Genomic DNA, 27775 nt, shown 5'->3' on the forward strand with positions numbered 1-27775 from the left:
AGGAATTCGAATCCGTTTTCTCCAAAAAATAAAAAATCCCTCGTGATGCGATTTAATTGGAATTACGACCTAAGAACTAAAATTATGAAGCCAATATGTCTGTTAACTGAATGTGTCCTGGGGCTGATTTGCCAGTTTTGTGGGATGAAATACATTTCCGAAGATTATTTCCAGTGTGAGCACCTGTTTTCACAAAAGAACGCTATGTCGTCATTGCGAGTACGTCACGGAAGCACATGGGAGCTCTTAAAATTGGTATAGTAGTGTAAATCAATAAATATAATTAATTTAAATCCATCTAATGTTCATATCCTCTTAAAAAATTAAATGCATCACCATATTTTGCAATAGGCATTTGTCAATAGAATGTAAGTTCCTTCTGCCTTAAGACCTCCATGCTGCACTGATAGATCTGTAAAAAATGCCCATGCATTAATTAATCTGTAAAAATGTTAATTATCATTATCCATTTTTGTTTATCATGCTTAGCGCATTCAATACGTTGTAAAACTCTGAAGGCATCAATTAAAATACATCTGTTGTTAACACATTAATTTTAAGCAGTCTATATTTGCATTGTCATTCTATGTTATGAAAAATATCTGCTTAGCCTTTGGTTTATTTGTAGTCAAAGGGCGGGAGATATGGCACGGAAAACGTAACCTACGGAGAGATAGTTGATGAAATACTTGTTTTCATGTACAAAACCTGTCGAGGAGAAATGTTGTGGTATTGCCAGTGCTGCTGGCACTCGACTCCACCTGTCAGCTTCACTTCGCCTCCGCTACTGTTTTGTTTACTGAATTTTATTTCGGACGAGTGCTTTTGTTAGATCCTACATTGGTTTATATTCGACGGGTACCGATCTAGAAACGTACACGTTCATTTTTTAAAATGGTGAGAAGTAATCTTACTTTCAGGAAACTTCAATCATTTAATAGGATGAAGATTTTAAGAACTATTTCTGTCTAATCAACTAATGAGGCCAGCGTGCTTAATCGTGTGTTCTTCTGATTGTTTGCCTGCTTAGCAGGATGAAAAACCCGAGTTTAAGGGAGGGGAAACTCCTCCAAAACTCTGTGCTCTCTGGCTGTTTGCAAAATCTGGTGGAGTAAGGTCTGATCCATATATTACTTTCAGAATTTTAGGAAGTAATTGACAGAATTCCTTCCCCTTATCGGAACATTTCTTGGGTTTTTAATATATGATTTAATATAATTTACTCTTTCTTAAACAGGATTCACTTAAATTTTTGAATTTCTATTATAACTTAAATGACCAAAATAAAACATCTATTTTTAATTAAAAACTCAATACATTTTTCGTTCTGATTTCTTGTGTGTAATTATTTGTACATCCTACACGTACGAGTAGATAGAATGATCTATCGCTCTTCCCGGAACCATTTGTCATAGACTGTCTAGTTCATGTTTGTCAAACTTGAGTTGTGCAGTTCCGTGGTTTGTAGTTAATTATGATTAATACAAGAATTTTATATTTTAAAAAAATCACAAGAAATCTTAGTCTTCAACCCCATCACATGAGTTACATTAAAAAAAGCTACATTCTAGCAGTTGAGATAATGGTAACGCTGTATATCCACAACGGAGCTATCTAGACAAGGGCACCGCCATCAGATACAGTGCTATAGTTCTCAGCTGCTTTTCATGGAGGAGGGGGGGGGAGTATTACAGAATGCTTATGCATTTGTAATTTACCATAACATCCGAATTCAAAGAAGTAGCGGATCAAAATTCATTTTTATAATAATGTACACGTTTTTATTATTATTATGGGCAACTCCAAAGAGTCCTTAGATCCATCAAGGGAGGTCCTACACATCATGTCAAGAACTATCCAACTTTTGCGCAGTATCCCTCATACTTTGCTTTGAACTCATTCACAGTCATGGCAAGCACAGCAGACTCTGGTAACCTATTCCACTCATTCACTACTCTCCAAGAAAAAAAAAAAGAATGGTGCTAACAACCTTGCTAACTGCACTCTTACTCAGTTTCCATGGATGATCCCTAGTTCTCCCGCCACCAGATCTGTTCTGAAAAATTTCCTCTGAATTAATCGTAAAAACCCCTTAGTAATTTGAATGTTTCAATCATATCACCCCTTTTCAACCTTCAACTAGTTTCTGTAAGCCACAAATCTTCAGCCTGTTCTTGTAAAGTTCATTCCATAGACCTACTACCATCCTGGTCAGTCACCTCTTTATCCTCTCCACCTCATCGCCAAGATACCCTGGCGCCCAGATCTGAGCGCAGTAGGCAAGATAGGGTCTTACCAAGGCTCGATAAAGAGGAATAATAACTTGTTTGACTCTGCTTGTCAAAGTATTCTTCAGTAACCAAGTAATTTGATGAGCTGCCTTAGCCACTTTGGCTATGTGCCCCCTAAAATTTAACTCCCATGTCTCTGCTTCTTCAATTTCGTGGAGTACAGTTCCACCAATGTGATATACAGCTGGTAATCTTTTCACCCCCAAATGCATAACATTTTGGGGTGAAAGGTTATGAGCATTTTTTCGATGCATACTGTATCTATACTGGGTTTGGCTTTACCCACACTCCACCATGAGGAGCTATATACGTCTTGCGACTCTTCGTTTGTGGGTCAGATGTGTGTATGTGTGTGTGTATATATATATATATATATATATATATATATACAGCAATCCCTCGATTAGTGCGCTTAATGCGTTCTTTAAAACAGGCGCATTAATCGAAAACGCACTAATCGTATATAATAACTTATGGAAAAATGTATAATTCGTTCCTCAGATTTCTTTTTTTATAAAAGAATTAGGGTATGTCTCAGGGTCTAGTTAAAGGAAAACCATGAAGCTGAAAGACAAAAAAAAATATTCAGAATATAAATTTATTAGTCTATTTCTTAACAAATAGAGTCTATTATTAGTCTATTTCTTAGCTAACGTAGTTTGCCGGGTATTTTGTTTCTTTTTTTCATACAACCGACGCTATGACCCTATTGCCTCTTCTACTCTTCCGCAAATTTTACTGCTTCTCTCTTCATCAGGGTCAGCCTCAAGCATTGCTGCTTAAAAACTTCTATTGTACGAAAAATATTTTCAAATTGTTTCTGTGAAATCTCTTTTGACTGACGATCAGTGGTTAAATTTTCTTCATATTCTTCGGGATCTTCCCGCTGTGCATCTAAATTTAGCAGGTCGGAATCACTCAATTCTTCAGAATGAGATTTAATTAACTCTTGGACGTTATCATTGAAGGGGAGAAAGAAATGAAGGACGTACGAATTGGACGTCAGCACGCGAAATCACGTGCTTTATAGATCAAATTTCCCAACTATTATACAAGCAAAATAGTTACCACTTTAAAAACTACAATGATCATAAAGAGAGAAGTTAATTTTCAGACGTGTAATAATAAACAACTCATCCCAGAAGACGGATTGATTACCCTATTATCGGAATGGATCTTCTTTTTGCGACATGCGCAGAAGTGTCGAATGGTCTCGAATCTGTGGACATACTATAGCAGACGACATAAATTTTGGCGGTAAAAATTTGGAACATAGTATACATGGAAGTAGTGAGTATGCCATTAAAAATAACTTTGTAAAATGTTTTAAATCGGTAACTAATTATTTCATTCTGGTGAGGGATTTTTTAAAAGTTAGCCATAAAAATGTATAGATAGAAAATTTTTAAAATCTGTAACATTTATTTTTAAGATGTATATAGGCGCACTTATCGAATTTGGGTATCGAAAAAAAACGACGCACTAATTGGGGGTGCATTAATCGAGGAATTACTGTATATACCCGCATAAGCTAGACCCTATATATGGGTGACTAGAATGATACCGTATCAGAGTCTAGTGTTGCATATAGCAGTTTTCATTGTAGAACTTCCAGTAGTCCTTCAATATCATCACTCCCCATACTATAGCGTCTACTCTCGTTACCAACGATCCCCCCCCGCCCTTCTCTCTCTCCTTTTTCTTGCCAACGGCTTTAGTGAACTAAATATTAAGTTCACATTTCTCGTTACGTTTTTATTTCCTCCCCTGATGACAAAAATAACCAAGAAAAGTTAAGGACTTGAAACATGATGATTACTATGGACGAGAGTAGATTAGCAGACGATCAGAGTAACGGTGAATATCGAACTTAGATTCATGTCGTCGTATCTTATTGACTCATAAATGTAAAATTGACGACTTGAACGGAAAATTAAGTATCACTAAATGAATGATCTCATATAAGTGTATATGACAATAATGCTATCGCACTTATTGGATTTAAAACCTTCAATGTTTCGTTACCATAGTCAAATATGAAATTATAGCTTACCGATAATTCTTTCGATAATCAGCAATCTTATTCCGGAGTGCTACACAGGTGACGAATTCTCTCATTAGTTGTACTGTGCAGCTGAAGTTAAACTTAGTTTGAAATGAATTACTATCCGTTGATTTGTACTTCACAGCGCCATTATTTTGGATGATTTAACGTTTTTTTTTTTTTTTTTTTTGTTTGTATAATTGCAAAATTTCAGCAATGTAAAGACGGTATAAAGCTATTAATTAAGATGACTAAAGAAATATTTTATTATTTTTTTTAAAAAAAATCGTTTATGCATCGGCAAGTATTTCTGCAATTCGCATAAATGGCAGTTTTGTGGTTGTAATGAGGCTGGTTTATTTCACAAGTCTTTGTAACACTCCACAATAATTAGCGAGCAACGTATTGTTAATTTTCACTTTAGCCTTAAAATATTATTGGGGATTCCCGATTTAAGAAGTTGAAAACACGAAGTTTTGCTGAGTATTCCAGTTATTACGCATAACATCAAAAACCAACGAGTCATCGGATTGATATGTAATAACAAAGAGGGGAGTGTTACAAAGGCTTTATTCTTCCTCACGCTCTTGAAAATTTCTGTTATAAGATTGGGCAGAAAAATCAGCATATTCGTAAGAATACGAGAAAGCCATTTTGTACTGTAATTACGTCAATTCTTTCCCCCTTTTGTTTTCGACGATGACATTCGGTTGGAAATCCCCAAGTTCACATTCCGTCTAGGATGCGAAGAATTATTATTACTGCTTTCTAATACACTACTAAATAGTTTAGCCGGTCTCATGCTGACGTAGCAGCGTTTTACTCCCCCCCCCCCAAACTCGGGTTTTTCATCCTTCAAAACAGGCAAGCCATCCAGAACACCACACGCAGTTTACAGACAGACAAATTGACGTGGCCCATTATATCACAATTTCAAACTTTTTTTTTAATCCTCAATAACATATGCTAATCAAAACTCCTTCGCTAGTTAAACCAGCATGCTGTCTATTCTACCTTCTGTCATTGTCTTCTTTTATGCGGAGACCATCCTCGTCATTATTTAAAGATCAAAACTGTTAACTTCATGATTTTGATTTTTTTTTTTTTTTAAAGAATGCAGTTCTAATGGCATCAAACTTGTCATTCTGGATACCTCTTGTGTAGTTTATTTCATCAGCAGAAAAATCTTAATCTTGACCCCCAAGAGATTTTAGTTTGCATTATAATTAACTTTGAAATCTAGCACAGATTAATAACCTGTCCTCTCTCAAACCTTCTTGGAAAGTTTAAGTTTAATGTATATGTATATATTAAAAAAACAAAAAAAGTATTTCGTTGCTTTAAATCAAGGGATTTTTTTCTTCTTCTGATTATCACCCATTGGCGTGCATGAAGAGTGATGTCGCACTAAAACGGTATCAATCGAAGCATACCTCTTTAAGAAATAATTTAATGACTATATCTTTCCGAACATGATTACCAGCAGATTATAGTGCGCGCTTTTATCTGTTGTTGCCATTAAATATGAAAGTCAGACTCGTGAAGGTCTCTCGATTCAGTAAACAATCGTTTACCAAATCGAGAGACCTTCATTACATACAATGATAGATCAGTATTTATTTCCTATTTCTTTTTTGTATTCACAAATGGTTACTTCTGTAGAGTAAGGAACATCTAAATTATGTTCAATATGTGAAATTAGACAGCAGATAGTACACAGAGTAATTAAAAAGAAAATCTACTTTTCCACGCACATTTCACCTATCACAGGACAGTGTCAAAGTGAATGCAACAAGGCAAGCATTAAGGAAAACATTTACATTTAAATAAAAGAAAGCAGCGTAATTTAATTCATTGTTGAAGATGTTTATATTCAACAGTTTAAACTATAGTAGCACATTCGAGGAAGGCAAGCAAAGCCAATAATCAAGTATGAAGTAATCTAAAGCGAGAATGGATTGCTTTAATTGATTTTAAATCAAAGAAAAAAAACTATTAGTTTAAATAGTTCTTATTTTGACACTACTATAACGAGCACAATATTGGTATTTCTGTTTTTTCCTTTTGCATCAGGAAGTTCCACGTGCGGCCTATTTAACGTTATCTGCACACACAGAGCGGTTCTTTTCATAGGAGTTCATACTGTACTTGTGCGATACTTGTTTTCCTGTAATGTTTCCAAACTTTATACGGTGGCGCCCCCTCACAAAGGAATATTTCCATCATGCTTCTATATAATTTTCACAATAATTCTCGTAATGAGTAGTAAACATAATATATTTTATGACTAGAGCGTCATAAATGAAGATATATGAACAGCAATAATTATACGAGTTAAAAAGTATAAATTATATCGAGTAATTCTAAAAGAATTCCAATTTGTTCAGTTATGGCATTCAAAAATAGAAACATTTACTGAACATGCTTTACAGCTAGGAATTTATGTCACTGCGTACTCAACAACACTTTAGATTACTTCTGGAAAAGTGCGGTGTGGAATTTTTAAATTTTACCTCCAGTTCCAACTGAGATTTTCTTGTAATGAGCATTAACAGATATTAGGAATATTTCTTTATTAATATCAAGAAATAATTCCCTCCCACCAAGAAATCGACTGGTTGGTTTTATCGCGCCTCTGACCACTTTTTTTTTTTTTTTTTTTTTTTACATGGCTCACTCCTCCTTTAAATCTGATAAAAATAGGCTTATATTGTCTAGGTAATTCGAACCAAATGTTAAATGACAAACGAGTCGCCCTTGCAGCTGTGTTACGGAGACGCTTATAAAATCAATAGCTGCCGTACTGCCTGCGTGGACAAATACAGTATAGTTTACTGCCAGTGTAAGTCACAGTTGTGCAACTTCGGTGACGCTATTGTTTTCTGAAAGCGAACCAGTAGAGTCAAACTTAAGCATTACAGGGAACATCTCATGCCCATTTCGATGCTAATAAAACTTGATTCTTATTTCTAACCTCCCTCTTTAGGCTAACTTCAATAACGAGCAGGTCTCTAGAGAGAGCGATTGGATTTCCTCTGCTTAAACGTCAGCATTTCTCGGCACAAAAATGACAGCTCGTCGGCATCTAAAGAATTAGATTGCACAGAAATTCTACCTACTGTGGATCAAATGTTCTTACACTCAGAACCGTGCTTCTAAAACTTTCATTAAAATAGTTTCGAAGACATTGATATACACGCGAGTCAATACAGCAAATCCGTATTGAATAATAGTTTCTTTTAGAGCAGCATTTTTCCACAAGGCAGTTTAATAGGATTTGTTATAACTGTGTTTTGTTTCCTAAACTGAGAATCGACTACATAATATTACCCTGAAATATTAAAATATACAGGTTCAGCTTAATATATTTACAGACCCTAAAAGTAAATATTGATATTTTTGCTTGAAGCCATTCCAAGTCATATACCAGACGAAAAACCCAGCACGAGGTCATGAAAATAAGCGACTCCGCGCATGCGAAAAATTTTATTACAAATATGCTAGTAGTATCGCGTAGGCTTGAACTGTAAACGCAAAGAATTCTAGCAGAAGCGAGCTAGTGTTAGAATATTGTGCTATATTCTGTATCTTAGATTTCTTAATGTTTTGAGTTCACATTTCGAAGATATGCCCTAGTTGGCCTCTTCCAAAATGTAATACAATTTTAATATTATTTAATATACATTGCTCGGAACCTAATTAACTTAAATCAGGAGAACCGCCAAATTGACCCCAGTTCAGCCCTGCATTCTACGGCGTGGATTAGGTATCTCAAGTGAGTCTTCGACGAATGATTTCGAAGTACAAGGCATTTTCATCACCTTTAAGAGCCCTTCTTCGATGAATCCCAAACTTTCTGGAGATGTGTATGCAATGATAATTTGAAGGATATTTTGTTTGTTTGCAAAAATCAAGTTACTACGTTTATCAGTGAGTGTCTTTAGCTGTGTTATGCTTCCAAGCCGTCGACTGCAGATAGTATCGCATGGGCCAGAAGCAATGATCTTCCTCACTGTCTGGCTATGAGAAAGCAAAGGTGAGACTATACTCTGCCCAAGGTATGTTTTTTGTTACGTCATACTTGTCATTGGAATACTACACCATTCTTTCATCCAGAATCATAAGTCATGACTTCTGCTTTTAACGACAAACCAGCCGGGTCACTATTCTTAGCTCACCATTTATTTAGGTTCATGTATATGCTCAGCCACATTAAACTAATGTCACTTCAGACTTATCTTGCCCCTGCTACAGCCAGTTCGTTTCAATGACTTCACTATTAGGAATCCAAAGAAATCTTACATATTGAAATCACAGCTGATGCTGAAAATACTCGAGTGATGAAGGGGTACGCAGTTTTAAATACATTGCTTTTGAAATGAAATATTTCTTTGACAGTTGTTAGGTTTAATGTTTGTCATGTTTATAAAATGTATTTATTTTTATGTTATTTGTTGTGCATAGATAAGAACTGCGCTAAAATATTTTGGCCTGGAGAACCCTATGCATCAGAGATTAACCTTCCCCCTCCCTAAAAATATTTTTATCCATTTCACGCTGTTTTTCCAAAGCAGTTACATATAAACAGACCAGACATGAACATTAATTTACAATTTATAAACTTTATATAATATAACGTAAATATAAACTTTCAGATGTAAAGTATTATTGCAAAAAAGTCAATCTCATATGTTATATTATCAGCGAATGTAAATTTCAAAAATACATTCTCGAAGTATTTATAAGAACGCATATCCTTTACTTTCTACAGTCGCCAAGTCTCTATGACAGTATCCGATGTCATCAAAACTACCTGAACCAAACTTAAAAACATCTAAGCATACGTGGTTAAAAATTTTATATTAACTCTTCTCCCCCCCCCCGCAAAAAAAAAAAAAACAACTCTCCACTTTGGGAATCTCTGCTATACATCAACGTTTTTGCCAATCGACAACTTGTTTTGCAAAGTATGGTTTTAGGATTATCTAACCCTTAATTCATTCACAGTACTATGTTAAGTATACAACCTTCCATGAGTGCAATCTCATAAAAATATGCCACATTGTTTTTCTAAAATAATAAATGAAAAATAATTGCACAAGCACGTCACTGAAAGAGTAATCTAAGTATACACCAAGCAGAATGACAAGCAAGCAACAGCTGTACTTACTTTCCTATTTGCATTTTAGGCTTCTTATTTTTCAAACACCCCATATTATTTATTGAAAAAGAAAATCAATTAAACATTCTGTCTCTGATATAAATTATCTCAACTTCAACAACTATACATTTGTTTTAGATTAGTTTTTTTTTTTTTTTTCCATCTACAAATCTGACTGTTACATTCATGGTAGTCTAACTTATTAAGTCTTATGAAGATAGTCTGTATTAATACATTTGATGGATGTGGAGGTATTAATTAATACCTATATATCCATCTGTATTAATACATTTGGATTTCCCACCCCTTTTTAGTCGACAGATAGTCGACTAAAAAGAGGGTGGGAAATATTTAAATAAAGAGTTGAGAAGTGCCGGTAAATCGATAAAAGTTAATTAGCATACTAGAATACAGAAAATTAATGAATGGAGTCACTGAAGTCGCTTACCTACTTCACATAGTCCAGGGAATAATAAACACATAAGTAGCTCTCCCTTCTTGTTTGATTTAGGATATTTTAATGTCCGTTTTTTCCCATTAATTAACTTACTTTCCTAGACCCAGCACGTTATGACGGATGTATGCATCACAAAATACCATTATAATTAAATCGAACCCGCAAACAGTCATAAATTTTCCAATAGCTGCTTGTATTAAAATTTTGTACTATTTCTCTTCTATCGGGTATCATTTCATTTCTTTAATAGCGCCATCTGTCACCGCGATAGAAGAAACCCGCAACACTCTTTAACTCTCGTATTTATAGCAGAAATTCCACAGGTAGAGTTTAGCCTTGAGTTTTGATAACGTGTAGACGTCACTACAATTTCTGCGCATTAACGGAAGTTGCATTCACATTAGCAACAAGATTTCCGGAAGTAGACAAAGTCAGGGAACTAGAGATAAATGAAAAGCTTTCGTAGAAAAGCGGTAATTTGAATTTTTATTTTCCTCTCTCTCTACGCTTCGATACATTCAACCGTTGTAAGAATAACAAACAAAATTCTGCTATCCTAGTTACTGATAGCGTGTCTCATCAAACGATGAAAACATATGTTGGATTTTCCACATCTGTTGAATTAAAACAGATAGTAAACGACTACCATGAATTAACTTTTAGAAGCTAACGAAATCAACACAATTATATACGCAGTGTATTTATTATACTGTAGAATGTAATCGGCAATAGTTCTCTATATTTATTTTATATATATATATACTCGAAATAAAATTTTGCGATTAATTAATTGACAGAATGCAGCACCAGCTCCACGTATAGTTCTGGCGTTGTATTTAATATTAATTACCACACTTAATATTAAGTTTTCGCGATAATGTAAAAGCTCTGAGTGGAAGCCTTGAGCTTAGGCGGGGGGGGGGGCGTTTATTACAAAATCATAGTCTGGACTGTTTTACAGTGTCTCCATCTCTCCCTCATCTTCCTTTTACCTTCTTTTACCTTGCGGTGTCGAGGGTTTATTAATCATCGGATCTCAAACCGTTCACAGGATAAGGTGGTCAAGCCCTACGCCCCGGTGTATCCTATGTCTCCATAAAAGTTCCAAAAATTATATTATTTGCTCAGAGAATGAAATTAAACCAATAAAATATTAATTCAAAAAAAAAAATCCCTAGATACACTGCTTCTTCATTTGAAGTAGACATGGATTCAAATGAGACAAGTACAAGGACCAGTCCTCGCCGTAGCAAATTCGGAGCCAAATTGGGATCATAAAATTAAATACTATATTTAATTTAATGATTTTGATTTTACAAGAAATATTTATATAGATTTGTTTTTTTCTTTTCTTCATCAAAATCTTCCAAAACTTTATCAAATGTTTTATTGCAGCCTAAAGCCGACCATTATTAAAACATCATAGAACTCGAGTCAAGAAGAAATCTATAAGATTGAATCAATGCACAGATTTTTTTTTTCTTTTTCACATAGAACTACTGAAATAGTTTCAGCATATTATTAAATACTATGGATAAGAATCAGAGTTAAAATCTTTTCCATTTGTTCCCAAAGTATGTTATACTAGACAAGAAATTACACAGTATTCTTGTTTATTATATCCTTTACAAAAGCCTAAGCAAATAAATTTTGACACGAAATATCTTTATGACTAGTCTCCTTACTAGATCAGGGGTCGATGTGGCTATCCAAGTGGTCGGTAGATGTTTAGGATTCAAAAGGGGGTTTAATTTTTTAATGTTCTTTATAAATTTCCTTAAGTATTTTCTTTAAATTTCTTTAAATATTTCTTATCGAGAAGCAGTAATAAAGTAAAAGAGTGAAGGAATTGTTATTTTTAAATTGAGAAATTTATTATTGATAACATTTCTTCATTTATTTAACATGATGGGATCGATGAGCGATCAAGGATTCCATGAAGGGGCCAATGGTCTAAAAAGTTTGCCGACCCCTGTAGTAGAACGAATATTCTACTTGTACACTGCCTGGAAAGTTACAGCAGCAGCTTTATGACAACCTGCATTGTCTTGCTGAAAGAGACATGGTCTGTTCTTACAAACGCCACAAATTAGGAAGCATTGCATTGTAGAATGTTCAGAAACCTCTCGGAGATTAATGTTCGTGAAACCACAGACTTCCGAGACTAAACTAGGAAAAAATAGGCGAATTTTATAGTTGGGATTACGCACTCTGGTAAGAGACGTTCACCAGGCATCCGCCACACCAGTCGATCTGCTAGGTAGAGGGTGTAGCGTGTTTCGTCACTCCATAACACAGCTTGCCAAGCTTCCACGTTCCACTATAAACGATCTTTGCATCACTGAAGGCAACGCTGCATGCTGGTTCGGGTAATGTGGGGTTTGCATATTGCGGTCCTACCATGGAAACCCGTGTTGTGAGCCTCAGTTCTGGATGTTTTTGTGCAGATTCGTGTTCCACTCGATGCCCAGTTATATATTATCGTTCGTAGCATGCTATGGTCATGTTCGGTGAGTCGTCCACTGCGGTTAACACTTACAGTTGATTTCGTGTGCTCCCATCTGAGTATGTTATCACTGCTTATTGGCCTTGGATGGCCCAATTTGGCAATAATTTGCCGAACAGATAGGCCTGTAACATGACATCCTATCACAATGTCTCTTTCAAACTCCGTCAGTTCTCTTCTTGCATTTCACCAGGACACAGTTGCAATGACTTAGGAGCATCATATTCCTCCAATTTATATCGGCTACAAACACGACTTGTTAAATAGACCGATGCGCCTTGCCCAGGAGATGTACGTTAACTTCTTTCTAAGCAGTGTATATAGAGTCGCTATAGAGTAGCCCTCTAAGGTTTAGAGTTAGTACCCGTGCAGTAAAGCTACAATTACGTATATATTTCTCTAAACGGTGTGTGTGTGTGTGTGTGTGTGTGTGTGTGTGTGTGTGTGTGTGTGTGTTTACACTAGCGGATTTGTCTGATTTGCAAGAAGAAATCTTGCTAATTGAGCTTCAGATGAACCAGTATTCTCCATATAAAGTTTTATTCGTCCTAATCTTTGAATATTATTATCATTCGATATTTATATGTGACTTCACTTTTATTTTAGTAGTATTTTATGGCGCGCTAAGCGTGACTTTTAAAGTGCTTAGAATGCATATTCTCAAAGTTATCTCTTTGTCTTGTTTTAAACAGATGTCTCTAAGTAAAAATCAGATAGTAAAAGAAAGTTACTTATACTATCCAGTCGAACTGTGCTTCTATAGGTTTTCTTCCCTTAGGAGGGAAACTCGTAGCAATAACTACATTCGGTAATGATAGCGCTTACAGTCTACGACGCAAAGAACGTTTATGAGGGCTTTTCTAATGAAGATGAACTATCCGGTCTTATAAGGATGTAGTAGAATTTCTCCCATTGAAACTCAAGTTTCTCATTTCGAAAAAACAGCCAGACTAGCCAGTGGTAGACACCAATTTACAGATATAATGCACTAATGGTCTCATAGCCTCAGCTGCATTGCTTGCCACTTTAAAATTAGCCCATTTAAGTGATTTGACTTTTCATAGTAAAATGTATATGATAGTGTAGGTTTTAATTAAGATTTTAATTAAGAGGAAATTCCATTTGGGCACTTAACGGAGACATCAACAGGTGGTTCCCCATTGTTGATATGCAAGGACCTTTACCCATGTACGGCTGGTCATGGGTAAAGTCCACTTGTATACGTGAGATACCGACTTTATCACTTGATTTTTTTTTTTTTTTTTTTTTTTTTTTGTCCTGAAATTTATTTATTGCATCACGAAAATTCGCCGTCTACACATACCATATTTGTTCTCTAAGATGTAAAACATGATCCAACATACTTCCTACTCTTGAAGGTTTATTGTTGCGTCTTCATTGAATTTTGACAAAAACATATTCACTTTCCCAAATCCCCCAATGTTTACTTTCTCTGAAATCTAAAACTCTTCAGCAAATTTCTTTTCGAAGTTTTGGTTAGTGTTATGCAATCAGGTATTTAGATGATATATATACAGAATTTGCTCTGCTTCTAGGCGAACAAGATGGTTACATAAGCAAAAATAAAATTTAGAGTCGAGTTCTTTTATATGATACATTTTTATGATCCTTTTAATTATCGGTTGCACGGCGTGGCTGCTGGGATTGATTTTCGTATTTTCACGAAACAACAGAAATGAAGATGTAATTCTTATTTCACCCCCCCCCCTAAAACGTTAAATAAATTTGACAAAAGTGGCATGAAGACACTCATACAGAGAAATGGGACGGGACTGAATTTCCAAGCAAATCAGATGATACTTGAATCCCGATTTGAAACGGAATTCGAGCGGCAAGGTTAAATTACGTAAATCTGTATACCTGTGGAGATTCCCTCAGTTTTGTCGAATCCTTTAAAACATGGTTACTAATAGTGACATTTACTTGCTGTGGTAAGCTTTTCACATGAAAAGTTTACCCCAGCATTTTTTTTTCTTTCTTTTCACATGAAAAGAAAGAAAGAATAAAACAAATAAACTAATAGAGCAGTACCTGACTGGCTCTGGTTGCATTCATAATTAACATTTAAAGGCAGTTACAACTAAGTTATGGTAAACCCTTTTATCCACTACTCCACTGAGGCCGACTCAGGTTAATTCCGTTATTCTGACAGTTGAAGTCTTAATTTTATTTTTATTTCATATCTTAGGCAATTTTTGTATAAAATATTCCGAAACGACATCTTAACAACGATAATCTCTTCATCTGCCTCCGCATTTAACCTTTAGAAAGCCCCGGATCAGTTTCATATCAGGTCACACGTTCACCTTATCATTTCATCAGCTCAGACACGAGGCTCGTGTCACGGCTGAAGAGAATGTTTTTTTTTTTTCGTTTTTAACAAGCATAGATTACTTATTGTATCTATGTGTGTGTGCGCGCGCGCGCCCACGTGCTCTATCTATTTTACTGTTTTTATTTAATAATAGATGTATCATTTATTGTTAGTTATTTTAATATCGTTGTATTAGTAAATGGGTTTTTTTTGTTTTCTAAAAAACGCTTCGTTTTTTTATGAAAACATCCGTAGAAAAATAATTTATCGCAGCAGTGTACCCGTATTGTGTGTGGTATATAGGAGAAAGAAACTGTTCAAGCGGATATCAATTCACATGTCAGTATATCAGCGGATAGTCATGAGCCTCATTCTTCAGGGTTTATCAGTAACACTTTTATGTACTTATATATTTAGAACTAGGCAAGTTCAACACTACATAATCTTTAAGTAGGCATGCATAAGCTACAAAAACAGACTCCCCCCCCCAAATGCTGAAACAACTTCTAACTTGGCAACTATTTTTAGCAAATTAGCGAAGAAAAAGAAGAAATGGACATTTTCAATTTAATTGTATTGAATTTTTTGTAAGGTTTAATTAAAATGAAAGAAAAGCGACGTCGCTAATACGCAGCCGCGTCATTAAAGAAAGAAAAAAAATGGTGGGGGGAGGAAAGAGTGTTTCGAAACGAGTGTTTTGTTATTATTATTTTTTTTTTCTGTCGGTTTTATTCTTGATGATATAATTTACACAAGAAAATAATTTGAAATTGACTTAGTACGCTAGAGACAATCACTAAACGTCCAAAGAGTGGAAGGAACTGCATACATCGACACATAATACACCCAAGCCGAATTTTTTCGTTCCCATGAAAACACATAATCGTTGTTTCCACACTTGTCTTAGTCGGCAAACAAAGCTATTTTACGTTATATAGAGATATGTACTGGAATTATACAAAATGATTTTCCCTCTGATCGGTTCTCTTTTGATAAACAATAAGAAATAGCTTTTTTTTTTCTTTTTCATAAAGAGCCTAGTGGTTTATTTCAATTTAAATACGATTTAAATAAATTTCATGCTGGCTACTTTAGTTTATAATATGTAACGCACTTCTGTATCTAAATAACTATATAACCTGCTTATTTTATTTTTTTTTCCGCTTTATTAAACTAGTGACAGAAACGTAACTGTGTATACTGTATGTAGTACCAAACTTATTTTCTTTTGGTGGAGTTAAAAGCTTTATTTACATAATTTTTGTTTCATTTTGTTAAAATTATTCGAATATATGTGTGTTTATAACAAAGAGCAGTGGGCACTAGTGTACAAAATATTCTAAAATGTACTACTTGTGCATGTAGTGACAGAACAGTAAAAAAAAATAGTTTTATTTTTAGAGGGAAATCTAAAGATACTACATGTTGTGTGTGTGTGTGTGTGTGTGGTTGTTACGAAAGTAACACAAACATTTTCTTCGTGATGATGAGACTCACTGAGAAACGTCACATTACATTTGGTATATCTCAAAGGTAAGTATTATAAATTATAATATAATTATTTTTATTATTATCTGCTTTCCACCAGTACATATAAGTTCATTTATGGTGCTAGCAACAGCATGAACTCCGAATATCTGAGCAAATTATCGGAAATAATATTATATCTCTATGTACAAGAACTTTAATGTGTGTGTTTAAAGTCGGGTTTATGTTTGCGAGCATAAAACTGGAGCACCCCGGGGGGGATATTAACCACACATGCGCAGTCCTTTTCTGGAAAAATGAAAGATAACAAGAAAAAATATAAAAATATTAACTATATGTGACTAATCCCAACTGTGGGTAAGTACCACGAAATTCAAAACTCACTGTGAAACGTCATTTTGTATATTCACTGACATCTTATTTTCTTCATCTCATTCATTGTTTCATGTTTTGTTTTGTTTCTTTTTAAAGTAAATTTATTATTTTTATTTTGTCTATACATAGTTATACAAATCACATAACGCCGACATTTTAGACATTGCCAAATTAGATAGTCCTTCTGGGTATATTGTTTTATTTCAAATCTACATCTCATTTTTGGAAGAACTTAATGAAGAGACCCTAAAATATTTCAAGCAAAGATATTTAGTTTCGTTTCAGTACCAGCTATTAACAGAGTACAGCTGCTTATCTTAGGTTATTAATCATTCCTTCTCCAGTCTTCAATATTTCTTTTCCTGCTTCCAAGCTATCCTCATACTTTTTATAAGAATGCAACTGTCATGCACTACTCCATATTTTATGGAGTAGTGCATGACAGTAAAAATTCTGCGTATTCATTTCCTATTTTAATGCTACTAAATTATTGAAATGTAGGTGCTTCAATACTTGAATAATGTCTTTAGTGTTCCTAGTCAAAATTTTCTAAAGGATTTTTTCGAAATGCATGCCATCTTCAGCTGTTAAAAGCGTTATTATAATCAAAAAATAAAGATATAAAGAGATATTATATCTAATTTTTTTCAGAAAATATATTTGTCAGTTGATTTCCTTTCAGATTTAAAACTTCCTAACTGATGGTTGTTATTATTTTTTATGTGGCTCCCACTGAAAAAATATTTTTAAACCTACATTTTTACCTTGGGTGGACTAAGTTTTATTTATTTATTTTTTATCAATTTATATATATACTAGGGGGATCCGCCCCCTGACGCCTACGGCTCCCCCCCCCCGAGTTTCGGACTGGGAGGCCGGTTCTCCTTGAATTCTGATGGCTCGAATTTTGAAGACTCGACACTCAGAGTAGCCTCTGAGTTTCAAAACGTTTCAAATAACTTGATAAAAAACGTGACACAAAAACGTTACAAAAAAAGCTTATCATTTTATATTATAGAGTATTCATCATCATTGCGTTTATTCATGTATGAATAGGGAAATAAATACAAAAATATGCGTTTAACAACATATCTTCACCGTGAAGGTCGAGATCAAGTCTATTAATTGAAAGTGAGCCAAGTTGCTCTGTTTTTTGCCAATTGGTAAATGTCAGATGAGCCTAACTTTCAAAAAGAAGTTCGCTATATATTGCTGAAATTATTTCTTGGCTTTCTTCTTCCCCTATGTCTATTAGTTGGCCTGCAGAGAGCAAAAGCAGTGAACGTACGTGAAGGTGGATATCTAAGTTGGTGTCCCAATCATCTCAGTTGACTTTTTTTTCCCAATTGTTTCTATGGGGTTTTTGCTGGCTTTCTTTAATGATGACAGTATTAGGAATGTGATCTTTGTGTGTATCCTAGAGATGTCAGCCATATGGGGATATGGCTGACATATTTACATATAGGTCCCACATGGAAGCCATGCATAAATATTGCTTGACTGGTGGTTTTGTACAGGAACGTTTTTTTATTTCTGGCGACAAGGTTGGATTTCCTAATACTAGTTAAAGCTTCATGAAATTGAAGAGCTCTATACTTTCTTTTTACTATGTCAGTTAGAGTATCAATTTTCAGTGTCTTGGTTCCTGTAGAAACCAAGGCATGAAAATCATTTACTTCTCAAGAGTGCGGTTGTTTAGCGTAATATTTCCTTCTATTCTGTTTTTATGACTTCAGTTTTACTTTTGACTTACAACTCACTCAGTGCTGCATTTTTATATAAGTAATCAGGGTGATTTTGAGAAGGCTGAATATTAGAGTCAATCAACACAACATCATCATCAGCAACAGAGACTGCTTATGTAGGTCATTCCTGTCAAATTTTCAAGTTATTTAGTGTCTATTCACTGATATGGTACCACAAAGTCTCCCTGAAGAATTCTATTGAAAATAGAGAAGTTCCCAATCATGTCTTTATTAAATATTACCCTTTCACAATAATTCTGGCTCAGTTTTGCTGTTGCTTTGATTATTTTCAAGAGTATGCTATAATAACTGAAAATTTTGAACATCCTTGGTCTGTTGATTGAATCAAAAACCATTGAGAAATATTTAAGATTAAGGAAGGTTTTTATCTCTCTCTCTCTCTCTCTCTCTCTCTCTTTCCTTGTAAGGCAGTGCATGTGTTCAAAAGTGCTTCTGTTTTTCAAATTATATAATTAATAAGAAGTTTGTGTCTTCGTATCATCTGCCAAACTTCTAATATCCCGGATATATCGTGACAAGTCTAATCTTCAAGAATCTTTGCTGTATAGTTCCGCAAAAAAAAAAAAAAACGACATTTCGTTTGTTTCAATATGAGAAGACAGATTCGCATAAATATGTACAAAAACCGGCCACTAAATAAGAAACCTTTATGCAGATGTACGTAAATACCACATGCTTTATCCGATATTGCTGGAAGATCGGATATCATCCAAGGGAATATCTGAGCAATGCTGTCGATCAAGTCCATCCTGCCATGTTGACTTTTTATCCAGCAGGTAACGATTGTTTCATGAACGACAAAGCTACTGTCCATTGCGCAAGAATTGTTCAGCAATGCTTCAGTAGGCATGAAGCGACTTCCACCATCTTCCCTGACCACCACAAAGCTCGGATCTGAATCCCATTGAGAATGTATTGGACATGTGAAAAACAGATCGGGAGCAAAGTCCTCTTCCATCAAATCTGAGCCAGTTATTAGAGTGTCCTGCGAACGCCTGGTATGTTGTTGACGTATATGCAATCCAACACCATGCGGAATCAATGCCAAACCGCAAATGTGATGTAATTCAGGCTGAAGGAGATCCAACACGGTAAAGTCTTTTTCCGATGACTATGCTTTAAAAAAAAGACTTGCATCGTAATGTAATAATTTCTTATTCGAGTAATGTTCAAATATTTTGATTACTCAATAATCTAAATGTTAAAATAGTCTATTTCTTTGATGTAATATTTGAAACTGAACCCTATATGATGTTACATACAAATCATTATCCTTATGGGATTTTTAATCACGAATTTCGTCGCGAGCTACCGACTTTAAAAGCTGCGATGGAGATAAATCGCGATCGACTTGTTGGCCACCTATATGTGCGAGGGTTATTTCGTACTTAATAAGTATTGAACATTCCCACTATTATGTACTACAAGGAATATTGATTTAATTCAGTCCTCCACCATATGTAGGATTGTCAAGAATTTTTCTGCGAAGAATATATGATTTTCATTCCACGTCCAATTCTATTTTTTAAAAACTTTGCTCTTAATATTTTATAAATATTTATATTTCCTTTCTAGCATCTCTGCAGCATAGTTGGAAAAACCATGAGATATTGTCCTTCGATATGAAATAACTTGAGTTCGATTCTCATCATAAAGAGATGAGTCTTTATGATAAAAAAAAAACGAGTAAAGATTCTGTTTTTTTACAACGAATACAGGAAAATCGGTCAGAAAACACACACAAGTAACAGAAAATACTAGTTGCCATGGTGTGTAGATGATGCATAATGATGTAGTCTCTAGTGAAGGACATCATGTGTGATGTTTGTAACATAAGATCATCTTTTAGCCTCTATATCCTCCAGTTATATGTCCATTATGCTGCACACACCATAAAAGTTTACAGCTTTTAAAGTTGTAAATCTTTAAGTTGAATAACATTGAGTTAAATAACTTATCATCTGCAAGATAAACTGAAAATATTTTATTTGCAAATATAATTCCAATATGAGCATTTTGCATAATTTGCAAAACCTATTTATTTCTTTATTTATTTTATTTCTCTTATATATTATGTGAAGATTGTCCTGCTGATTGTTGCTATAGCTTCACTGATATGTTTTTTTTTTTTTTTTTTTTAATTCTTCAGTTATGGCTGGAGCAGATGTTAAGGCTTAGCTTTTAACCAGGTCTTCAATCCTTGTGTATTATTCGTAGCCCTTTCCTTCGCATTTTTATCCTACATGTTTTTATCTTCTTACAATAACTCTAATCGTGCTTTCCGGGTAGAAGTTATAACGGGATCATATGTTCAAGTGAAATAAATATAAAAAAGGACCTTGTTCTATTAATTCTTAATATGTCCTTAATAATTTTTAGTCTGTTCTATGTTATTTCAATCTTAATATGATAACGCAAAAGTTTTATGATTCAAAAGGCCTTGATTGTTTAAGCATAAAATCTTGCAAAAAAAAGTATGAGGAATTCTTTATCCATAAAAAGGAAACAAAGGCTTATATCTAAAACATGCGATGATAAACTTATATCTCTAAAACACAACACAGTCAACTGCGGAATCTTCGGACTTCATAAAGTAATGATAACAACATAACTGGGTTAAATGAATGTACTGTTTACGAGGGGGGAAAAAGAATCTATTCCAATAGCATCAGCAGTACATGATAATTCCACTACCTGCCACAAAAACACACGCATAATGTTCTGAAGAATATATGATTAAATGCACGGAGATATTGGCCGCGTATGGTCTTTAGAGTGGTGCAGTAACCTTCGTCTGGCTCTTGCTAATTTTTGTTTGGACTTCCAGAGGCCTTGATTGTGTCCATCTTACGTCTCGGGTCACCTATATTGCAGGCGTTCGTAGTATTATAGCAAAGCCTCTCTTCCTAGAGATAAATTCATCTGAATGTCTCTTAAAAGTTTTCAACAATTGCTTTCCTTGTTTTAGTCGGATTTATTTTAATGAAACCATCAATCTTGATCTTTTCTCTTTGGTAACTGACTTATAACCAATTCACCATTCATTATTATCTTGTCCGATGGCAGGCGAGGAATCAGCAGTTCAGATATTTCAATGCCCATCATCATCTTCATCATAATCAGGCCTGGCCGATTACAGACCAAATTGGGATCATTTTTCCGATCTAAACGCAATTCAAACCCATGGCTTTCTGACTAAAGGGCATTGTCGATACTTGTTGAGCTCTGGAGGTTCAGAGCTTGTTAATTTGTAATAACGAATGAACTGTATACAAATTTATTATTTTGATTGTCGCCGAACTATTCACTTTATTTTAATTATCCTAAATATTCCTTTAATTGTTGCCTCATGTAGAGTTTATTGGTTCTCATTATAACGTAATTTTGTATTTTGCTGAAATGTACAACTAAAATGGTTTGCATGATACCAAAATTGAGTCAATTGGAGAAATTCCTTGTGAAATCCAAAATACCAAATTTCATTACATTCAATCTAGCCAAAGTAGAGTTATTTCTTTGTATCATTTCGAAATATTGCTTGCATATTTATGACACTTTTAAGGTGGCTGGATTTAAACCAAAATTAAGATGGCTTCACAAGTTTAAATGTGGTTTCCAGATATCAAATTTCCGCAGAATCTGTCATTTCTGAAATAACATGCATGCTACTCGATAGATAAAAGGAATCAATAGCTGGGAATTTCATAGAACGCACCAATGATCCATATAACTGATAAAGCAAAACATTTCTATGATTTGTTTGAAGGAACAGATTGAAATTGTGTCGGATATATGCTGTGAGTGGGCTATAAGTGGTATAATTTATAGAAGCACATAGCTAAATATAAGAAAGTTAGCTTCCTTCTTGATACGAATAGAGAAGAATCTGACTTCCTTGGTATTCATGCACAGTTTCTTTAATATACATTCATGAGCCAAAACATTTAACCACCTTTCTAGTAGCGTGTTTGGCCTCCTGTGACTGAAATATAACTATCATAACCGTTTGCACCATCTTGGTACATTAACTCCAATAGACCACGGAAGATGTTCTGCGCGGCACTGGCGTCAACTGGCGGATGTTGCGTTCCACATGATCCTACAGATTGTCGATGGGATTCAAATCAAGAGAATTAGGCAACCAGGAGAGCACACAGAATGCTCTTCGAACTATGCACAATACGAATCTTCAAGGCGTTGTCTTGCTGGAAGAATTCAGTTCCATTGGCCCATTGTCCAAAACAATCCTCCGGTAAGAATTAGTGATCAAGTTGTGTTAATTTGGGATGTCAGGACTAGCGATATCCATGAGAACAATCCCTATACAAAAATAACGCCGCCACAAGTGCGTTTCTCGAGTATACTTGGCTAAAAACAGGCTGGATGGTCATAACGTTTTGGTTCCTGAATAGAGTACTACCCCTAATCGTAATTTTACTATCCAACCACTTTTATTTCTGAGATTAACTGACCACTTTTAGTGATCCGAATCGACAATTTGCATTTTCATTCATATGAAATCGAGTTAAGGTAAGACCGCTGTTCTATGAGATGTTTTCTTTCTTTTTTTTTTTTAATTGTGTCGTTTTAATTAAATCAAATTAATGAAGGTCAGGACTAACTCGCTTTTGCTTTAAATAAAGCATTATAAATACTCTTCACTTTTTTGGAATTAGTTTTGCATTCGCTTTTTTTCCCCCAATGTCAAAGCTAAATAGCAAAATAGCAGATAATCAGAGTGAGTTACAGATGCTGTTGTACTCAGGTGAGTCAGATACAGTTCTTTTCTTCTTTTTTTTATTGTTTTTATTATTATTATTTTTAGACTTTTATGCAATGTTGCAGTTTGACATTTCATTCCTTTCTAATTGGAGAAACATAAAGATTTAATTCATCACAATTCTATTTCTAATGTAAATGTATTTAGGATTTATCCCATTCAAATCTACTATCCTCTGGAAATAGCCAGATTGATTTTTAAATACGGAGTCTCGTTTTGAAGGATGTAGGCTGCTGATTCATTTTACAAGTTTTCTGCATACCACGCTTGCGTGGTTATTGAATTATGTAATAGTTTCCATCCTCACTCATGATAGTTGTAAGTCAAACTCCCAGTACAAGCATACTAACAGGAATATAAGAATTACTCAAACTTTTGGTAGTGATAAGGTAGAATGCAGATTATACGTAAGGCCTATTATTCAGTTAAATAAATACTTGGTTTAATAACAGAAGCACCGTTTTTGAAATTAAATACTCGTTTTATATAATCATTTATTGTTCTTTTAATTGTAAATTTTCAATACATATTTCATTAGCTAATTTTATAGTTTAAATGTCTTGCTTTTTTTTTAACGTTTAAAAAAACTCTGATTTTTTCTTCTCGTAAACAAGCAAAAATCAAAAGAACATGGATTTCACAGATCTAATGTAAGAGACTGCAGCATCATAAGCCTTGGTGGCTTCAATTCTTGCCCGAAGAACAACAACTTCTTGTTCCAAATTAGAGTCTCTCTCTCTTTCTTTCTCTCTCTCTCTCTCTCTCTCTGTTTAGATGCTACTTCACGTTCCAAATATCTTTTCCACATGCATGGGTTTTCTCTTCTTTTGTTTCTAACTGCAGAATCATTTCCTCATTCTGCTTATTCAGACAAGATGTGATTTTTCCTGTAACTGTTTACTGTTTCATTTGTGATTCATCTGAATTCATCTGTTAGTACAGCATCCATATCTTGGACTATCTGCTATCATTATTTACTACTTAATGTTTACTACTTTATCAATTTAGTATCGTATACTATATGTCACTAAAGTATTAAGATTGTTCTGATTATTTTGAAAACATCTAGAGATTCTATTACACCCATTAGTATTTTCCACGGACTCGAAATCTTATGTATGGGAGTGCAGCGCTTAGATATTGTTAATTTCACCCTTTTATCCGTACCTCTTTTCTTTCTTATTTCATGTTACACGAGAATCTGTTATCTTTTAAATCTTATTTATAAGAAAGTTCTTCTTTACATCAATTTGCTCAATATTATGAGTAAGGATCAGAGCTCTGTTTGTGTGTTATGTAAAAAATCTTTTTAGCCTTATTGCCAGTTTTAAGGTCATCACTATAAGCATTTGCGTATTAGGACACATGTTTTTTTTTTCATTTTCTTTTTGTTACTTTTGCTTTTTCCAAAAAGAAAAAAAAATGAAGCATGTAGTTATTATGATTACTATAAAGTTGATTACAAGTGCATCGCATTTCACAATGGACTTCCTATGACAAAAAGTATTTTTTAGCAGTTCTCTCTAAATAGTCTTCATCATGTCTATAATTTCTTGTCAAGTATAATATACATCAGACTATCAATTGACTCGAGACTCTTGTTTTTCTAACTTGCCATTTGATGCCTCACTAGTATACCTTGTATTAGCGTGATATTTTTAATGTCTCCCATCCAAAAAAAAAAAAAAAAAAACGTTTCTGTAAACTCAGTACATTTGTACCGTGGGTAGACTAAGGGTTTTGTCTGCTCTCATTATATTATTTTATGTCTACCTCCTCCTCTGTTTTATATTTCAATTCTACATCTGATGTTTTAAATGAAACGGCCAGCACATCGTCGTGTTGCTGGCTTGCAATGTACATAACAGGTTTTTTCCTTTTTTCCTCCCTTTATTCTTAGCTCTTTTAAATTCATAGTTTTGTTTAATTCATTTTTGTTATGTTTTATTCATTTTTTAATTATCTTATAAGAATCTTTACGCTTAATTATCGGTTCTTCATCGCCAAACAACTCCTAATTACAAACCATCTCATCTCGGATCAACTAATTAATAATTTAGTTTAACTTAGATTATAAAATGGGCTGCTCCATTACTAAAATAGCTTCTTTTTTTTAAATTTAATATCAAATTTTAGGATTATCATGATTTTATCAGATTATGTTTAAATATTCATAATAGTGTTTCTTCTTCTTCTTGCTAGAAAAATTCTTGCCAACTAGAGAAGCATAGTAACAAACAAGTATATTATATATTAATTCTCAAAAATATGACAGAGTAATTTCGCAAACATACAGCTGTACAGAATAAAAACATAGTGAAGTTATATTTCACGATCATGACGGACAAATGCCATTATCGCAGAATATTCTTGCTCAACCTCAGTAAATGTATTGTGGAATGACAACATAGCTCTGATAATAAGTCAGTTCGATGTCGTCAGCAATTATAAATTTTCTTCCTCCCTCTTCCGGTGGGAAAACACCTCGTTTATGTCGAGTACATCTGGTGCAATACCATCCACGCACAACAGACCGACAGTACATCGCGTGGTTCTAGAATTATAATTTCTGTTGGATGAGAACAGATGAATCACCTACAGTCTTTTGTTCTGTAACATCACACCTGGATTTTTGACTCATTACTAAATAAAAATTAACATTATGTTAACGTTGGATTTCATATAAAATGAATTTTATCACCATACTGAAAAAAAAAATTAAAGATTTTCTTAGGACTTATCAACACTTAAATAGATAATAACCTGTAACTGACGTGTTCTATAGGATCAAATAACAGATTTTCTTACAGGACTGAAATGCGCAAAAACGATGGGGGGGGGGGGAGTGCGAAATAAATAAATAATGATAAACGAATAAATAAAAGTCGTATTGGGGTCCATTTCATATGAAATGTTAAAATAATGAGCATGAAATGCATAAAATATTGACATTAAGATATATACTAGAGTATAAATAGTTAGGGGAACGTTACATTGTTAGCAATACAGTTGCTATGTCACACGTTCTGTTATTATAGAACGTTATGAAAGGTGTAGCTATTCTTTACATATAGTGACAGCTTCTAGATATGCTTTATAATCCAGATTCAAGTAGATCTTTGAATTTCAATTTTAAAGATCAAATTTAATTTTCAATTTTTACTAATCAATTAATTTTACGTAATTAATTCAAAGCAACTAATTTTAATCAGTTCATTTTAATGTAATTCCTTTATTTGATTTTAACTAATTTTGAATAATTGATTTATTTTTTAATATACAAAATTCAAAATTAATAACAAATCACAGTTCATTTTGAATTTTAATTTTAACAATTAGTTCTTGTACCGATGTAATTTAAAAATCAAGTAAAATCATGCAAAAATTACCCCTGAGCTGATGTTGATAGTGATCACAATTTAGTTTTATTGAAATGTAATCTGAAATTTAAAAATTGTCACAACCAAGGAAAAGGCCCAAATGGAACATAAGTAACCTGAGAACATAGGAAACCATAGCAACTATAAACAGCAAACTTATGAAAGCATTGAAACTGGAGAGAGAGAGAGGGAAAAGAAAAACATAGAGGAAAAATGGACTCATTTGAAGGATACCATCATCAAGGCCGCCAATGACTGCATAGGAATAAGCAAGAAGCAAATAAAAAAACCATGGATCACCCAGGACATTCTAGATCTAATAGATAAAAGAAGAAAACACAAACCCTCCCTAAAGGAAGAAAGCAAAGACAAATATAAACATATAAAAAATATGATAAATAGAAATAAATAAATATACTGTATACCATTGTATATAATGGTATACAGAGAAATGTAAATAAATAGAAGATCTAACAAAGACTGGAAGAATGGACAAAGCTTATAACATTATAAAAGGAATAAGCCAGCAAAACAAGACAAGAAGTACAATTATCAAAAATAAACAGGGGAACATACTTATAGATAAGGAAGAAATTTCGGAAAGATGGAAGGAGTACTTAGAAGATCTATATAGTGAAAAAGATCTAGATGCCAAGGATATAGAAGATGAAACAAGACTTGATGTGGAAGAAATTGGTCCAACTATATTAAAAGATGAATTTGAATGGGCACTGAATGAATTGTCAGGCAACAAGGCACCATGCACTGATAACATCCCTTCAGAATTAATAAAATACTCGGGAAACATAACTAAGTCATACTTTTTCAAGATCATAAAAGATATTTATGAAACAGGGATCATCCCCCAAAGATTTTACACAGTGCTCTATCATACCCATTCCTAAAGTAAATAATGCAAACAAGTGTGAAAATCATCGAATAATAAGCTTAATAACACATGCTTGGAAAATACTACTCAAAATTATACAAAAGAGATTAACAAAGAAGGTTGAAGAATATGTTGGTAATGACCAGTTTGGATTCTGGAAGTAGCAGGGGACAAGAGAAGCAATCCTAGCTCTAAGAACAGTTATTGAAAGAAGATTGGAGAAGAATCAAAATACTCTGATAGTCTTTCTTGACTTGGAGAAAGCCTTCGATAGTATTGACTGGAATCAAATGTTTCACCTCC

General features: G+C 34.0%; 2 protein-coding genes across 7 annotated transcripts in view; one reads left to right on the top strand and one right to left on the bottom strand.

The window, feature by feature from the left end:
* The window catches only part of LOC150110045 (mitochondrial sodium/calcium exchanger protein-like), a 66078-nt gene extending 55879 nt beyond the window's left edge, over positions 1–10199 (bottom strand). For both annotated transcript variants that reach the window (XM_090397641.1, XM_090397631.1), the window contains exon 1: positions 9945–10199. The gene's annotated coding sequence lies outside the window, so the exon portion shown is untranslated. The remainder of the gene's footprint in view (positions 1–9944) is intronic.
* The window catches only part of LOC150110046 (nucleoside hydrolase-like), a 119239-nt gene that overhangs the window by 1130 nt on the left and 90334 nt on the right, over positions 1–27775 (top strand). For 2 of the 5 annotated variants that reach the window (XM_090397681.1, XM_090397672.1), the window contains exon 1: positions 7851–8683. The exons of 1 other annotated variant lie outside the window; for it this stretch is intronic. The gene's annotated coding sequence lies outside the window, so the exon portion shown is untranslated. Of the gene's footprint in view, positions 1–7850; positions 8684–27775 lie in introns of those variants that run through there. 2 more of the 5 variants (XM_090397662.1, XM_090397690.1) reach the window with 2 other exon arrangements.

This window comes from Typopeltis vanoorti, chromosome 1 (assembly GCF_054136105.1).
Source record: "Typopeltis vanoorti isolate ZY-2024b chromosome 1, IOZ_Tvanoo_1.0, whole genome shotgun sequence".
Classification (NCBI taxonomy): Eukaryota; Metazoa; Arthropoda; class Arachnida; order Uropygi; family Thelyphonidae; genus Typopeltis; species Typopeltis vanoorti.